Source organism: Oncorhynchus gorbuscha, linkage group LG18 (assembly GCF_021184085.1).
Source record: "Oncorhynchus gorbuscha isolate QuinsamMale2020 ecotype Even-year linkage group LG18, OgorEven_v1.0, whole genome shotgun sequence".
NCBI classification, from domain to species: domain Eukaryota; kingdom Metazoa; phylum Chordata; class Actinopteri; order Salmoniformes; family Salmonidae; genus Oncorhynchus; species Oncorhynchus gorbuscha.
Window position 1 is genome coordinate 68,850,020 of NC_060190.1, and position 18,327 is coordinate 68,868,346.

The 18,327-nt window shown below is 40.9% G+C and overlaps 1 protein-coding gene across 6 annotated transcripts in view; it reads left to right on the forward strand.

Annotated features, from left to right (window-relative positions):
• The first annotated feature begins 1,261 nt into the window (after positions 1-1,261).
• LOC124002583 (transcriptional enhancer factor TEF-5-like) overlaps positions 1,262-18,327 on the forward strand; it is an 83,352-nt gene continuing 66,286 nt past the window's right edge. For 2 of the 6 annotated variants that reach the window (XM_046310099.1, XM_046310100.1), the window contains exons 1-2: positions 1,278-1,457; positions 1,768-1,912. The gene's annotated coding sequence lies outside the window, so the exon portion shown is untranslated. Of the gene's footprint in view, positions 1,458-1,767; positions 1,913-18,327 lie in introns of all 6 variants that reach the window. The other 4 variants (XM_046310096.1, XM_046310097.1, XM_046310095.1 and 1 more) reach the window with 4 other exon arrangements.

The following is an 18,327-nucleotide window of genomic DNA, read 5'->3' on the forward strand; positions in this document are numbered from 1 at the left end:
GTCTCCTACTATATTAGTGTTAACTTGATAGATAATTGTCAACTCAATGATCCCTGGGAACCTTCATTGATTCGACATCTTGCTTCTGAATGACAATGCTTTATGACACAATGTCAGCAGTCAGCAGCAGAACACTGGTTTCAAATGAATCAGTTGTTCGTTTTCTAGTTTTCTGAGACAGTTGTTGCCTTACAAAATGTGGGGTAAGAGAAGAAACTTGATTTTAGGAGGAAAAACCTGTTTGGGCTGACAGCTGAGGATCCTGAGAGCAAGTGGAAGGTGTGCTCTCTGCCCGAACCTGCTCCGGCAGTTGTCCAAACTCGCAGAGGCAATGAAGCTAATCACAGACAAGGTTTTTGGACAATTATGTGCACACTTCCTCAGAGTTGACTTCACAGAAAGTTGTCTTCTTGAAGTGTCCATGTTTAGTTAACAGAGCGAGTTATGACTATGACGCTGTTGTTTCACTCACACGTTTTCTTTTGTCGTCTGTAATTCTCTAGAGGAACGCTACTTAAAAAATAAAAAACATTTTCAGCAGCAACCAATCCTGTTAGCAACGTAGGCCGAATTCCAATGCCAACAATCGAAATCATTATTTTTACCAACAGAGGGAGCTATTCTATTGTCAGATGTGAACATGTATACATGTTCAAATGAAAGCTTCTAAAACATTTCATGAATTCGAACCTTGAAAGGGTTTACATCATGGAGTTTGACACTCTTGACATGCATAATGACATTTTCGACCTATATTCGACCTTACTTCAGTGGAATGTGTAAATTCCTCGGCAGGAAACAAACAGTAATATAATAATAATAATAAGCATTACGTTTAATGTTTGTTTAGACTAAATGTTAACAATGATATTATTATTGTTGTTGTTGTGTTATTATTAATTCTGTTGTTGTAATTATTATTACTTTATTAATTGTAGCCTACAGGTCTCATATAACACTTAATTTTGCATGCATTATCTATTCCACTGGCTTTGTAGCAAAGTAGTCTAATAATAGACATAGAAAGTTTCACATTGAGCAAAACAAGTCATGTGATATTTACTGATACTATAAACATGTTACTGCATAGTTCATGTTGTCATTTTATGTGGCACGGCCAGAGAACAAAAGGCAACTTCAAAGAATAATTATATATTGATAAAGACTTCTCTGGAATATCCTGCAGTAAAAGTCATGGGGGTGGAGATTTGAGTGGAGGCACTGCCCCCAAGTATTTTGATTGACGGTACCCAATGGCTCCTCCTTGAACGTTTTTTTCTTCGTTTTCCAGTGTAGTGCGTTCATTGATTTCATACCAAAGTCATACTTAACATTCCACTTACACTGTCAAACCAGGAGAAATATTACTGAAATCTATAAGGCGCCAAAAAAATATATAGTATAAAAATAAGTAAGTTATCTTCGCTTTTGTCAGGAGGGGTGACTTCCAAAAAAAGGTGAGTAAGCATGAATTTGTTCCCTTTGTTTAAGAGCTTTCGGTGAAGTTTTCATGCTCTCATGGTGAAGTTTTCAGATCATTGTCATTTTTTGCATTTTTCCATGGAACTCCTTGCCTTTGGGAAGGAAAAAAATAACGGATTGATCGGCTATATAAATTGTGTGTGACTTTTTTTGTGTGCAGGACATCTTTGCTAAGATTTAACTTTATTGACTCTACTCATTGACAATCATAAGACGTTAGTAGGCTAATGCTTTCTTTGTCATAACTATGGGACAACAAGCATGTTTCCTTTCTTTTTCATACAGCTGCTTGGATCCTGATCACTTTCCTCCTAACTTGTTCTCCATAAGAATCAAGTCTTTACATACCCGAGGATTGACAGACAGAAAAAGGCAAATTGGAGGAATACATAACTCGATATTTTACGCGCTGTTTTACTGCACCCCATAGGTAAGTGAATCACCCAATTTGGTAACATTGTGTCGAAGAGAAGAGGCCATATACGAGCCCCCCCAACCATTGCATATTGCTAGCTGCTGTTGCATCTTTAGAAGTTGACATTTCAGTAACCAAAAACATATTGTGTCAATTAACCAAAAACATATAAGCGCTACAAGGCCTAGGTCAAGAATACACATTTATTTAATCGTATTCTTCATCTTATTACAGTAATCTATTATGTTATGTGTTCAATACAGGTTTACAGTTTTTTTTCTTCTTCAGAAAATGGAAACACTGACCAAACTAATCTCAGTTTCACGCAACACATATATACTGCTGATCTTGCTACATTTTGACATGGTTATTTATGCATGTTAATAATATATTTAAATATACAACAGAGACTAAATATAGCAATCAGATCATAACACATCATAACTTTAGGACACACACCAGAACACCCACTACACGCACTGTTGTCTACAAACTTTCAGATTTACTTAGGACACATGGAAAGTATTTTCTATTCTTGTCCAAAACACATTAAACGTCTGTTTTAATTTTTTATTTAGTATTAATTTCTATTTGGATGTGCCTTAATGAATGATGCATTATTAATTTATGTGTATCCCTTACTGACTTTGATGAGAAGGATTCTAGTATGTTACATGTTGTTTCAAGACACTACTCCACAGTCTAAACAGTCTGACAAATGGACAGTAGTATTTTTATTAATACTTGTGAAATGATATCATCCAATAGTTTAGAGTCTCAGGTAAAAACCCTATTACCGCTGTGTCAATGCTCCATACATGTATGCTACATGACAATTAGATGCATCATCATCTCACTTTAATAACAGTTTGGACAGCCAAATTAGTGCAGATTTCTAATCAAAACATTTTGCGGTAGCCTACTGACGGTATTTCAAGAAAACCGTATTCTTTCCAACAGTTTCTTTCAACCATCCTTTCTGTTGTATGGGTAAATAATGTTTAAGTAAGGGGTTTGTATTTTAGAGTTGTGGATCTTTCTTCATCTCTTCTACAGGGACCAGTGATGTTTCACTGGAAATCCTTATATTAGGATTTTCAATGCATGGAAATGGTTTATAATTCTAATTCTAATTGTATGACTGTAGAAATACCTCTTCAAGCATCACATGTTCATGGTGTGCTGTTGGTTAAAATTGGGTAAACAGACTTTGCCTGTTTTGCTTATTAGAAATACAAAAATCTGTGTGATGCTTTACTTAGGATTTATTATTGTTGTTCTTTCTTAACAATCGTGTAAACAGGTGTACACAACAATGCTACAGCACATTCAGTGTCATTCAAAAGTTTTGGCCAAAACATAGAATGTTGTCTTTCAGGTTTCTCTCTACGTAATTTTAATAGCCTGTTAACATTTACGGTTGACATTATAGGCATGTTCTGTGTCTTTGTTATATCTCAGACTGTCAAACTTTCCTACGTTACATTCAAATGGTAAATCAGCCATTCACTCTGAAACGAGAGCAGATTATTACAAAATATTTGACACGACTCGAAAGATACAGCCAGTCAATCACCATTTGGTCAAACGATACCAAGCAATCACACCAAATCACAATTTAGGGCTTGTTTATAATTGACATACGAACACAGTTGACAGAATGGATCCATACAGAGTTCCAAACGCTAGTCCCAGGTCATCTGCATCCTGTTTGATTTGATTTGATTTTGATTTGTATGCCCAGCTGTAAATCTTTCAGATGGACTGAGTAGCCCAAGTTGTTGAAGCACTGCAGGCACTCCCAGTCACAGTTGCACCTTCTCTGACTCTCGAAGAGATAGACCAGTGTTTGCCTATACAGTCTCCAGTACAGATTGAAGTTGACATACAGTATTTGGTTGAGATTGTGATAAAAGTGTTGCCTAATAGAACTAGTACTCCAGCTATAATATAGTAAGTGTAGTGTGGGATGTCTGTTGGAGCATTGTGGCAATATGAGTTTCAGTATAGGGAAACAGTATTTATTCTGACAGAGGGACATAGAGTCAACAGGTTGAAGGGACATTTTTGGAATTGTTTTTATAAAAACAAATATATATATACTTAACTAGGCAAGTCAGTTAATGACAGCCTACACTGGCCAAACCCAGATGACGCTGTGCCAATTGTGCGCCGCCCTATGGGACTCTCAATCACAGCCGGTTGTGATACAGCCTGGATTCGAACCAGGGTGTCTGTAGTACCACCACTGAGATGCAGTGCCTTAGACCGCTGTGCCACTCTGGAGTTTATACCCCAAAACAGGGAAGTGTGTCTGGTGAATCACACTGAACAAAAATATAAATGCAACATGTAAAGTGTTGGTCTCATGTTTCATGAGCTGAAATAAAATATACCAGAAATTTTACATATGCACAAAAAACGTATTTCTCAAATTTTGTGCACAAATTTGTTTATGTCTCTGTTAGTGACCATTTCTCCTTTGCCAAGATAATCTATCCAACTGAGAGATGTGGCATATCAAGAAGCTGATTAAACAGCATTATCATTACACAGGTGCACCTTGTGCTGGGGACAATAAAAAGCCACACTAGTTTTGTCACACAACACAATGCCACAGATATCTCAAGTTTTGATGGAGCGTGCAATTGGCATGCTGACTGCAGGAATGTCCACCAGAGCTGTTGCCAAATAATTAAATGTTAATTTCTCTACCATACGCTGCCTCCCAACGTCGTTTTAGGGAATTTGGCAGTATGTCCAACCGGCCTCACAACAACAACACGTGAATGGCGTCGTGTGGATGAGTCGTTTGCTGATGTCAATGTTGTGAACAAAGTGCCCTGTGGCAGTGGTTGGGTTATGGTATGGGCAGGCAGAAGCTATGGACAAAGAACACAATCGATGACAATTTCAATGCACAGAGATACTGTGACGCGATCCTGAGGTCCATTGTTGTGCCATTTATCCGCAGCCATCACCTCATGTTTCAGCATTATAATGCACGGCACCATGTCGCAATGATCCGTACACAATTCCTGGATGCTGAAAATGTCCCAGTTCTTCCATGGCCTGTAGACTCACCAGACATGTCACCCATTGAGCATGGGGATCGGGATGCTCTGGATCGACGTGTACGACAGCGTGTTCCAGTTCTCGCCAATATCCAGCAACTTTTCACAGCCATTGAAGAGTAGTGGGACAACATTCCACAGGCCACAATAAAAAGACTGATCAACTATATGCGAAGGAGATGTGTCGCTTTGCACGAGGCAAATGGTGGTAACACAATATACTGACTGGTTTTCTGATCCACACCCCTACTTTTTTTTACGGTATCTGTGTCTAACAGATGCATATCTGTATTTCCTTATGTAATGTTGCATGTTGTGTTCATACTTTTGTTCAGTATACTTCCATATATTAGAGGTGATGCCTTACATGCTGACTACACTGCTTGCGTCGCGTGTCTGAGTGATATATATATTTACACATACATGTTATTCAGTCACTGCACCCACACTGCTTGCGCGCGTCAACTATCTTCTGCGTAGCCAGTCGCTAAAATAGAACTTGGTTTGATTTGTGAGGATTGACACGCTGCGAATCACGCCTCTTCATGCCATTTCCTCATTGTTTTTTAGGAGCATATGCCCACATGCGTGATTGAAAGGTGAACTGAGGTCCACACTCCAGTCCAGTTGGTAGTGGTAATGCACCTTAAAGTTGGTTGTCAACCGCCATATACAGTCCAAAGAAGAAGAAGCCTGAAGGAGGAGAGATGATGAGAAACTAACTCGGTTTACCCTTTTATTTGTGGATTAATTGTCAGAGTAGAGCATTTCAGGTAAAATAACAACTCAATGTTTATATCCCAGGACAAATTAGCGAGCAACAGCAAGATAGCTAGCTAATATAGTTGGCATTATATAGTTGGCATTTCAACCTGGTTGTCTTGATTGCGTCTGGTGTTCGTGGATAAAATCAACATGTGCTGGATGGCAGACGCCAGGGCGCAAGCTGTCTGGCCCACATATTATAGTGCAGCCTGCTTTGTATCATAGTAGTGCAACCAATAGTGCAACCAGTAGTGCAACCAATAGTGCAACCAAACAAAAAAACAATCAGGCATATTTTACCCTACACTCTTAGAAAAAAAGGTGCTATCTAGAACCTAAAAGGGTTATTCGGCAGTCCCCATAGAACCCTTTAAAGTTCCAGTAGAACCCTTTTGAGTTCCAGTAGAACCCTTTTCGAGTTCCAGTAGAACCCTTTTGAGTTCCAGTAGAATCCTTTTGAGTTCCAGTAGAACCCTTTTGGTGCCAGGCAGAACCCTTTTTAGTTCCATGTACAACCCTTTCAATATAGAGTTCTATATGGATACCCAAAAGGGTTCTATCTCGAACCAAAAAGGGTTCTACCTGCAACCAAAAAGGGTTACCCTATGGGGACAGCCGAATAACCCTTTTGGAACCCTTTTTTTTAGGCTTGACAGTGAAGTAATTGGAGCTACATGCACAAACAAGTAAAATACAGTCTTGTGGCCGATATTAATCATGTATACACTTACTGGCAAAACATGGTGAAATGAAACCAGGGGAATAAAGTATTGTCTTTACCTATTTTGGGTGGTCCGTTATAAAACAGAACCCATCAGACCATAATTTGAAGTTACATGTTGTTGATTTCAGTTTCCTGTGGTAGAATTGTTTACTGCACTGTTGGAACTAGGAACACAAGCACTTCGCTACACCCTCAATAACATCTGCTAAATATGTGTATGTGACCAATAACATTTGATTGTCGTCCAACGTGAACACTTGGGTGAAAGTTGAGATTGAAGATTGATCACACTTAATACCCTTGAATATCTACAAAGCTGAACCAAAATACTTTCTCTCTGAACATGTGGAAATAGAAGAAAGTAATGGAAGCATCAATGGTGAATGAAGGTGTGATATTTTCGATGGGGATGGAGAAGAGGAGGGTAAATCTGCTGCTGTAACAGATCCTCTGTTCTCAGTGTGTTTATGCAACATGCATGTAGTGGGCTAGTGCTCTCGCTCTCAGTCCCAATCAGCTCTTCTCAAACAAACTGCAACACTGCAACTCACTCTGAATCTATTCCATGGGCTAAGTATTTGTTTTACATCTTGCAGCTTTACTTTGTAGGCAAAAGGCCTGTCTGCTTTAAGGCTCCTGGTCAATTATTAGATTATTTGAACAATATCCTGTTAAAGTGACTCGTTTCTTTGTTGGTCTTCCTTGCTGTAGTTCCTCAGGCCATCGGTTGAAGCAATAATTTAATTAACCTGTTCCATCCCAGGTTCGTGAACAAGCTCTGAGCAGGGGCTTTTGTTTCAGAACAGAATGGAGGTAAGACTGTTAAGTGCAGATATTAAAAATACAGTTAGATCTCGAAGATATTATTTTTGACGAGATATCGTATCGTTTTGTCAACATCGCAATATTATTTTTGCTCTAGTCGGCTGTACCTGCATCATACTGCATTATTATTCCTTCATAGCTTGCTCTCCATGTTATTTTTTAAATAGGGAGCCAATTTGTCTTTAGCATTTTTATTTCCATGAATGATCAAAACTTGTTTTCTCATGGCTCCCTCTTGGCCTTCTGCAGCAGACATATTTGGAACATCGAATCACAATAAAACCACAGAATCGAATTGCAATACATATAGAATTGTAAGAATCGTGAGAATTGCAATACATATCAAATTGGCACATAAGTATTGTTATAATATCGTATTGTGATGTCCCTGATATTTCCCAGCCCTACTTACAACATGTCATTTTCCAATGCAAAAGCTGATAATATACAGTACCAGTCAAAAGGTTGGACACACCTACTCATTTAAGGGTTTTTCTTTATTTTTACTATTTTCTACATTGTAGAATAATAGTGAAGAGATCAAAACTATGAAATAACACATGGAATCATGTACTAACCAAAAAGTGTTAAACAAATCAAAATATTTGTTATATTTGAGATTCTTCAAAGTAGCCACCCTTTGCATTGATGACAGCTTTGCACACTTGGCATTCTCTAAACCATCTTCACCTGGAATGCTTTTCCAACAGTCTTGAAAGAGGTCCCACTTATGCTGAGCACTTTTTGGCTGCTTTTCCTTCCCTCTGCGGTCCAACTCATCCCACACCATCTCAATTGGGTTGGGGTGGGGTGATTGTGGAGGCCAGATCATCTGATGCAGCACTCCATCACTCTCCTTCTTGGTCAAATAGCCCTTTGGGGGGTGATGATGTGGCTATTTCATATTAAATTAGAACACAGCTACTGTCCAGGCATTCACTCAGATCTTCATGCATTTTACACGTTATGTGTCACTCTCTTGGGTAATTTAACAATGTAATCAGGGAAATCTTTTTTATGTTGCCACAACTGTGGTTTTAATGGTCATGAATAAAATGGGCTATTTTCTGTACTGCAATATAAACAGAGTCTATAATATTTGTGTTTTTCTTCATCTCAAACAGCAAGAAAACAAAGTCTGTTTTTACATACATTGAGAATGACAATAGTTCCTCAAGTTCCTTGCAGACAGGCCATGCATAGCCAATGTGATTTATAGTCTATTTATTCTTATCAGGATATTTTCTACTTACAGTCAGCAATGTTTTTATTTGTTAGCTTTTATGTAGGCTATTTTTACATAGTTGCTAATGGCAATATAAGTTTCTTTTAGAATTTTGATTAACCACATGATAAGGATTTTGAGATACAAATACTTTATTGTAAATGAAACTGTTCCACAAACATTTGCATACTGTTGCAAAATCATAACTGGCACGCAGATCGGTAGATAAAGTGGCCTATTATCTACCGGCAACTACAAGAGCATAACAGCAGAATATGTGAAGGCCAGCAGCAGAGGGAGGAGGAGGGTCGGGAACTGTGTTTATCTTCTTCTGGTTAGGCTATTTTGATTTCTGGTTCCATATTGAGTCATTTGTGTGTCTTAATTATTTAATCACTGCATGCTTAAAGCATCAGACAAGCATATATATATAGTTGATTTTATTAAACAGATGACTCTAGGTCGACCAAGTTTTTTTTTTGTCGGGACAACCCTACTTCACTGGTTTGTGTTGAAGCCACAGAAGAATGACTAATGAGCTCTGCCCATTTGTGCAGACGTTGGTTGCCTTTTAGCACCATCCCCAGAAGTGGTCTTCCAAATGGTGGCACTTACCTTTCTGTCAACAGAGGTCTGAACAAATACTGAACAAATAGCCTCAGAGCAAACTGGCCTTTACAACATGGTATAACATCTAACTCAGGCCTCAAGAGTGCGTATTAGTTGTATCATTAAGGATATTAATTTGGGAAACTTAATTGAACCTTTTACTGCAATGGGCTAAATCAGGATCACACAGTGTTTCTTGGTAGTCGTTAACAAATCTACTTTGAAACAAAAGTATACACCTCACACACATGATTATGGGCTTAAAAGAAGACACCTGTACCATGTCAGGTATAGAGTTGAAATGTATTCAATTCTAAGTTTGCATCCCAATATTACAACGTATATACAGTTGAAGTCAGAAGTTTACATATACTTAGGTTGGAGTCATTTAAAAAAAAAAATTCAACCACTCCACAAATTTCTTCTTAACAAACTATAGTTTTGGCAAGTTGGTTAGGACATCTACTTTGTGCATGACACAAGTAATTTTTCCAACATTTGTTTACAGGCAGATTATTTCACTTATAATTAATTCACTGTATCACAATTCCAGTGGGTCAGATGTTTACATACACTAAGTTGACTGTGCCTTTAAACAGTTTGGAAAATTCCAGAAAAGTATGTCATGGCTTTAGAAGCTTCTGATTGGCAAATTGACATAATTTGAGTCAATTGGAGGTGTACCTGTGGATGTATTTCAAGGACTACCTTCAAACTCAGTGGCTCTTTGCTTGATATCATGGGAAAATCAAAAGAAATCAGCAAAGACCTCAGAAAAACATTGTAGACCTCCACAAGTCTGGTTCATTATTGGGAGCAATTTCCAAATGCCTGAAGGTACCATGTTCATCTGTACAAACAATAGTGCGCAAGTATAAACACCATGGGACACCCTGCCATCATACTGCTCAGGAAGGAGACTGTCTCCTAGAGATGAACGTACTTTGGTGCGAAAAGTGCAAATCAATCCCAGAACATCAGCAAAGGACCTTGTGAAGATGCTGGAGGAAACCGGTACAAAAGTATCTATATCCACAGTAAAACGAGTCTGATATTGACAAATCCTGAAAGGCCTCTCATCAAGGAAGAAGCCACTGCTCCAAAACCGCCATAAAAAAGCCAGACTACGGTTTGCAACTGCACATGGGGACAAAGATCATACTTTTTGGAGAAATGTCCTCTGGTCTGATGAAAGAAAAATTTAACTGTTTGACCATAATGACCACTGTTATGTTTGGAGGAAAAAGGGGGAGGCTTGCAAGCTGAAGATCACCATCCCAACCGTGAAACACGGGGGTGGCAGCATCATGTTGTGGGGGTGCTTTGCTGCAGGAGGGACTGGTGCACTTCACAAAATAGATGGCATCATGAGGATGGAAAATTATGTGTATTTATTGAAGCAACATCTCAAGACATCAATCAGGAAGTTAAAGCTTGGTCGCAAATGAGTTTTCCAAATGGACAATGACCCAAAGCATACTTTCAAAGTTGTGGCAAATGGTTTAAGGACAACAAAGTCAACGTGTTGGAGTGGCCATCACAAAGCCCTGACCTCAATCCTATAGAAAAATGTGTCGGCAGAACTGAAAAAGCCTGTGCATGCAAGGAGGCCAACAAACCTGACTCAGTCACACCAGCTCTGTCAGGAGGAATGGGCCAAAATTCACCCAACTTATTGTGGGAAGCTTGTGGAAGGCTACCCGAAACGTTTGACCCAAGTTAAACAATTTAAAGGCAATGTTACCAAATTCTATTTGAGTGTATGTAAACTTCTGACCCACTGGGAATGTGATGAAAGAAATAAAAGCTGAAATAAATCATTCTCTCTACTATTATTCTGACATTTCACATTCTTAAAATAAAGTGGTGGACCTAACTGACCTAAGATAGGGCATTTTTACTTGGATTAAATGTCAGGAATTGTTCATGTATTTGGCTAAGATGTATGTAAACGTCTGACTTCAACTGTATACTATATATTAGAGGTTGACCGATTATGATTTTTCAATACCGATACCAATTATTGGAGGCCCAAAAAAGCCGATTACCGATTAATCAGACAATTTTTTTATATTTCTATTTGTAATAATGACAATTACAACAATACTGAATGAACACTTATTTGAACGTAATATAATACATCAATAAAATCAATTTAGCCTCAAATAAATAAATAATGAAACATGTTCAAGTTGGTTCAAATAATGCAAAAACAAAGTGTTGGAGAAGAAAGTAAAAGTGCAATATGTGCTATGTAAGAAAGCTAACGTTTCAGTTCCTTGCTCAGAACATGAGAACATATGAAAGCTTGTGGTTCCTTCTAACATGAGTCTTCAATATTCCCAGGTAAGAAGTTTTAGGTTGTAGTTATTATAGGAATTATAGGACTATTTCCCTCTATACCATTTGTATTTCATTAACCTTTGACTATTAGATGTTAGATAGGCACTGTAGTATTGCCAGTGTAACAGTATAGCTTCCGTCCCTCCCCTCGCTCCTCCCTGGGCTCGAACCAGCAACACAACGACAACAGCCACCATCAAAGCAGCATTACCCATGCAGAGCAAGGGGAACAACTACTAGAAGGTTCAGAGCGAGTGACATTTGAAATGCTATTAGCGCGCGCTAACTAGCTAGACATTTCACTTCGGTTACACCAGCCTCATCTCGGGAGTTGATAGGCTTGAAGTCATAAACAGCGCAATGCTTGACGCACAATGAAGAGCTGCTGGCAAAATGCACGAAAGTGCTGTTTGAATGAATGTTTATGGGCCTGCTTCTGCCTACCACCGCTCAGTCAGATACTTAGATACTTGTATGCTCAGTCAGATTATATGCAACTGTAACAGTATAACTTTAGACCGTCCCCTCGCCCATACCCGGGCGCGAACCAGGGACCCTCTGCACACATCAACAACAGTCACCCACGAAGCATCGTTACCCATCGCTCCACAAAATCCGCGGCCTTTGCAGAGCAAGAGGAACCACTACTTCAAGGTCTCAGAGCAAGTGACGTCACCGATTGAAACGCTATTTAGCGCGCACCACCGCTAACTATTTCACATCCGTTACACAACGCAGGACACACTAGATAATATCTAGTAATGTCATCAACCATGTGTAGTTAACTAGTGATTATGATTGATTGTTTTTTACAAGATAAGTTCAATGCTAGCTAGCAACTTACCTTGGCTTACTGCATTCGCGTAACAGGCAGTCTCCTTGTGGAGTTCCAACGAGAGAGAGCCAGGTCATTATTGCGTTGGACTAGTTAACTGTAAGGTTGTAAGATTGTATCCCCTGATTTGACAAGTTGAAAATCTGTCGTTCTGCCCCTGAATGAGGCAGTTAACCCACCGTTCCTAGGCCGTCATTGAAAATACGAATGTGTTCTTAACCGACTTGCCTAGTTAAATAAATCGGAGCCCAAAAATACAGATTTCCTATTGTTATGAAAACTTGAGATCGATTAATTGATCGACCTCTACTATATATGCAAAGGTTTGTGGACACCCCTTAAAATTAGTTGATTTAACGTCATTTTGTACATCTGTCAGCAACAGGTATGGCTAAAATAGATGAATCCATACATTTGAAGGGGTGTCCACATACTTTTGTATAAATAGCGCATAACAAAACTGTTTGACATATAAACACAGGATTTTCGTTGGGTTTATTTATTATTTTTTTTATTATGAAATTCTGAAAAATATTAATAACATTCCACCCATGAGGCCACGAGGTCATTCGCCTGCAGGAACGGGCTACAGCCCAGTTCAATCCTCTATGATTTGGTTATAAACATACCGTATTTGATGCTATCCTTTTTTTCCAGAGTTCAATTCAATGTACCCCTCAGCAATTACTGTGTCTTAGTAGCCTAATTACAATACCATTAATCAACATTTGATTAAAGTTAATGCATTGAGTGCATGGGCTTGTTTACATATTCTCCAAATTCAGCAAGGTCCTATCTAACAGATAAGACTTCTGGCCTCCCCAACTACTCAATGGAGGCGCTTGGGAGTGACCTAGAACAGGAAAGCCTTTGTGTCCGTTTGTCCCAAATGGCTAAAAATTTTGGTTGCTCTTGTTGCGACCAGCTCCAAATCTCTAATGTACGTATCCAGAAAATGACAACAGAACTCTGTGGGCCCAATGACCCATGCTTCATATAGCAGTGAACAGGAGAGTATGCATCTGTTTGTTAGTTTGGGTTTCTAGCTGGTGTTCATTATAAATGACGGAGGCAACAATCTGGGCATGGCTATATGGGATCTAGTCCTATGCCTGATGTGTGTGGCCATTGTGTTGGAGTGGTTCTCCATTGACTTTAAGGGGCACTCACTCAAACGAAGCCTTGCTCTTATTCCCTACCTTCAGAGTGTGGATTTGGAGGACGACCCCTTTAAAACCAAACCACACACTTACTGAACAATTTAAACCATACTAAGCATCATACTTGTCTAGAAGTGTTGTTTAAAGGATCAACATGATTTGTCTGTTAAAAGAGTTCTAGGCTACACAAAGGCTGTGAAGTCATTTTAAAATGATGATCACCTCTGGGTTTGGGTTTGAAAGTTTGTTCCTTTATTTATTAAAAACCCCTCTCTCTTCTCAACCTCCTTATTGTTCTTGCGATGCAAATACCACATCTTAGCTATGTAGCCAGACTCCATAATTGATATGGGTAGATGAGTGGCCTTATTAGCGTGTATACTTGTGCATAAATTACGCATGTCGTAAAAGTTTCACAGATTAGGGCACCAAACCGCTGGTCTCACCACAGAATGACCAACTCAGGCTAGGAGGAGAGGATGACTGCTCTGCAACGCTCCCTGGAAAATGTCAGATTAAACTGCTGAATCAGGCTGTAAAAGAAGCAGTCTGGCGCTCTCTGCTTTGTCAGTCTTTCCTCTGTTTGTGGGCCAGATTAAGGCTTTACTCCATGGGGCCCGTAGGTAGCCAAGCGGTTAAGAGAGGGCAGTAACCGAAAGGTCGCTGGTTTGAATCCCCATGCCGACTCGGTGAAAAATCTGCAGATGTGCCCTTGAGCAAGGCACTTAACCCTAATTGCACATTTAAGTTGCTCTGGATATGTGTGTTTGCTAAATGACTAAAATCAAATAAAAGACACTGAGGTAGACCCTAGTCTGTGTTGTACTAGGAAAGGGGTATACCTAGTCAGAAACACATCTGAATACCTTCAACCAACCTCTGAATCAGAGAGGTGCCTTAATTGAGGTCCACGTCATCAGTGCCCAGGGAGCAGTTGTTGTTGGGGGTTAACTGTCTTGCCCATGGGCAGAACGGCAGATTTTTATACCTTGCCGGCCTGGGGATTCAAACCAGTGACTTTTCGTTCTCAGTGCTCTTAACCGCTAGGCTACCTGCTGCTATTCGTCAATTACTGCCCCATTCAGGCCCTGGCTTGATGTTTTGTACTTCAAGGAATACTTTGCGTCAAGGCAGATTGTGAAAGATTGAAATGTTATATCTCCTTCTGTCAGACTTGGAAATATGTTGTTTGATTTCAGACTTTTCCATCTCAAACATGCCTTTTTGGGGGACTTCGAAATGGTATCAAGCTGTGAACTGCCTTACTGACTATAAATATAAGCCCCTCTAGCCTCTCTCTCTTTCTGCCTCACTCTCTCTTTTCCCTCTCTCTCTCTCTCTCTCTCTCTCTCTCTCTCTCTCTCTCTCTCTCTCTCTCTCTCTCTCTCTCTCTCTCTCTCTCTCTCTCTCTCTCTCTCTCTCTCTCTCTCTCTCTCTCTCTCTCTCTCTCTCTCTCTCCTTCTCTTTTTCCTCTCTCTATCTCCCTTCCCTCCCTCTGCCTCTTGCTGTGTGAGCTGTTGGTCGTCCAGCCCTCCTCTCACCCTCAGCCCTGATTGTTTCCTGAGAGCTGTGCCAAAGAGGAAGTAGGAGGAAGTTATTGGAGGAGCTGGAGAGAATTTATTAGGGCCAAACACAGACAGGGGAGGGAAGAGGAGGGGGAGGGAGAGCTCCTCTAGTGTTCTGAGATGGGGCTCTCATACTCTTGGGAGTCTAGGAGGGGAGGGAGTTAGGGAGGGAGGGTTGGCAGTGTCTTGGCCCTCTCTCCGTCTCTTTCCTCTCAGAGGCAAGACTCGACTAGGCTACTCAATAGGCAGCTCACTTTCCTTTTCAACTGTTGAAATGGAACATTTTTAAATGGATTTAAACCTGTGTGTGTACTGTAACCCAGTGGTAAAATAAGCTGCCTTTGATTAGAGAGAGGAAGAGCAAGAGTGTATCTGTGTCTGTGTGTGTATGTGTGTGTGGGCTGGTCAATGGTAAGGCAGTGTCTCCAGCCCTGTCAAGAGAGTCAAAAATGTTTACTGTAACTGTAATCTGACCTAAGAGAGCAGCTGCTCCTTCAATCGCCAAGTCCTGTTGTTCTCTTCGTCAAGTGTGTGTTTGTGAGGCCCAGAGTGTGTGGGTGTCTCCGAGAAAGAGAGAGAATGAGCATCTGTGTGTAATTGTGTTTGAGAATATGCCCTTCAGCCATGAGAATGGGATTTATTTTCTGGGATTGTGTGCAGAAAGAGAGAAAAATCTGGACGGTCTGTCTGTCTGTCTGTCTGTCTGTCTGTCTGTCTGTCTGTCTGTCTGTCTGTCTGTCTGTCTGTCTGTCTGTCTGTCTGTCTGTCTGTCTGTCTGTCTGTCTGTCTGTCTGTCTGTCTGTCTGTCTGTCTGTCTGTCTGTCTGTCTGTCTGTCTGTCTGTCTGTCTGTCTGTCTGTCTAGTATTGGTGAAAGATGGGTGTGTGCAGCGCTTTGGGTCTGACCTCAGGGGTCATCTCTCCCTCACCAGCATGTGTCCCAGCTGCAACAGCAGTCCTAACAATGCCTGCATTCTGACACACAGAAACAATCTGACTAAAAGCATTATGAATAAATGGGAGGGAAGACCATGCAGTCCACCAACATGTACCATTTTTAAGTTGTTTAGTAGACACTCTTATCCAGAGCAACTAGGGTTAAGTGCCTTGCTCAAGGGCACAGCCACAGATAGTCCACTTTGCCAGCTCCAGATTCAAACCAGCAACCATACAGTTACTGGCCCAACACTCTAAACCACTAGACTACCTGACACCCTTTTTCCCTGCAAACAATTATGTGTCATTAGGACGTCCCCGGGACATCACGAAATGGTCACATAAAGCCATCAGGAAGTGTCATGGTCCATTTGACATCACCAGATGGTCACAAAGAAACACCCACCCCCCTCCAAAAAATACATGTTTTACCCATGTGCACCCTCGTTTCATTACACATCACACCATGCAGAGCTTGTCATCCAAGATGGCGTAGCAGTTCAGACGTCTTCGTCTTGTCGTGTCCCGTGTATATATGTTTTTTTCACCCTTCGTATATAATTTTAACCTCCGTTTCAACATACTCTCCTGCAACCCGCCTCACACAATGTGGTATGGATCTGCTATTTTCTATACTTTAGAACCGGAACCCCCAACAAAAGCTAGCCAGCTAACTAGCTACCAGCTAATAGTCAGTTAGCCACTGCTAGCAGTCATTAGCTAACCTTAGCCTGGTCAACTCATGCCAGTCTGCACAGCGCAATTCATCCCAGAGCATACCGGACTGCTTTTTCCCCACATCTCCGGTTTCCTACCGCAAGTGGCTACCCCCTGGCTAAAGTCTCTGTCCCAAAGCAAGCACCAGTGAGCCTGGAACTAGCCTCGTGCTAGGCCCATCTCCTGGCTAGCTGAAGAGGTCCATCAGCCAATCCTTAGGCTACAATACATTTTTTGCCAATTGGCTTGAACCCGTTTTACTGCCGACACGAATCCCTGCCGATTCCACCACGACTGGGCTACCGACGTTATCTGCCTGAGGGGTTTCAACAGGCTCCTCTGTCGCAACGTCCCCTGAAGGCCCATCCGCTAGCTGTCTGAATCGCCGTGTTTCCAGCTTGCCTAGCTTCCCACTGGTCCCTATAATCACTCGGCTATGCATGCCTCTCCCTAATGTCAATATGTCATTGCTGTTATGGTTAGTGATTATTGTCTTACTTCACTGTAGAGACTCCAGCCCTGCTGAATATGCCTTAGCTAGTAGCCCTTTTGTTTCACCTCCCACACATGCGGTGTCACCTGGTTTAAATGGTGTCTCTAGAGACAAAACCTCTCTCATCGTCACTCAATGCCTAGGTTTACCTACACTGTATTCACATCCTACCATACCCTTGTCTGTACTGTACATTATGCCTTGAATGTATTCTTCCACGCCCAGAAACCTGTTCCTTTTACTCTCTGTTCCGAACTCACTGTAACCGTAAAAGCCTTGGTTTAATGCATGTTAATATTAGAAGCATCCTCGTAAGTTTGTTTTAGTCACTGCTTTAGCCCACTCTGCCAACCCATATTTCCTAGCCGTGTCTGAATCCTGGCTTAGGAAGGCCACCAAAAATCCAGAAATGTCCATTCATAACTATAACATTTTCCGACATGATAGAACTGCCAAAGGGGGCGGAGTTGCAATCTACTGCAGAGAGAGCCTGCAGAGTTCTGTCATACTATCCAGGTCTGTGCCCAAACTATTCGAGCTTCTACTTCTAAAAATCCAACATCCAGAAACAAGTCTCTCACCGTTGCCGCTTGTTATAGACCACCTCTGCCCCCAGATGTGCCCTGTACACCATATGTGAATTGAATGCCTCCCATTTGTCTTCAGAGCTCGTACTGTTAGGTGACTTAAACTGGGGCATGCTTAACACCCCGGCCGTCCTACAATCTAAGCTAGATGCCCTCAGTCTCACACAAATGATCAATGAACCTACCAGGTACAACCCCAAATCTGTAAATATGAGCACCCTCATAGATATCATCCTGACCAACCTGCCCTCTGAATACACCTCTGCTGTCTTCAACCAGGATCTCAGTGATCACTGCCTCATTGCCTGCGTCTGTAATGGGTCTGTGGTCAAATGTCCACCCCTCATCACTGTCAAACGCTCCCTAAAACACTTCAGCGAGCAGGCCTTTCTAATCAACCTGTCCCTGGGTATCCTGGAAGGATAATGACCTCATTCCGTCAGTAGAGGATGCCTGGTTATTCTTTAAAGGTACTTTCCTCACCATCTTATATAACCATTTAAAAAATGTAGAACCAGGAACAGATATAGCCCTTGGTTCACTCCAGGCCTGACTGCCCTTGACCAGCACAAAA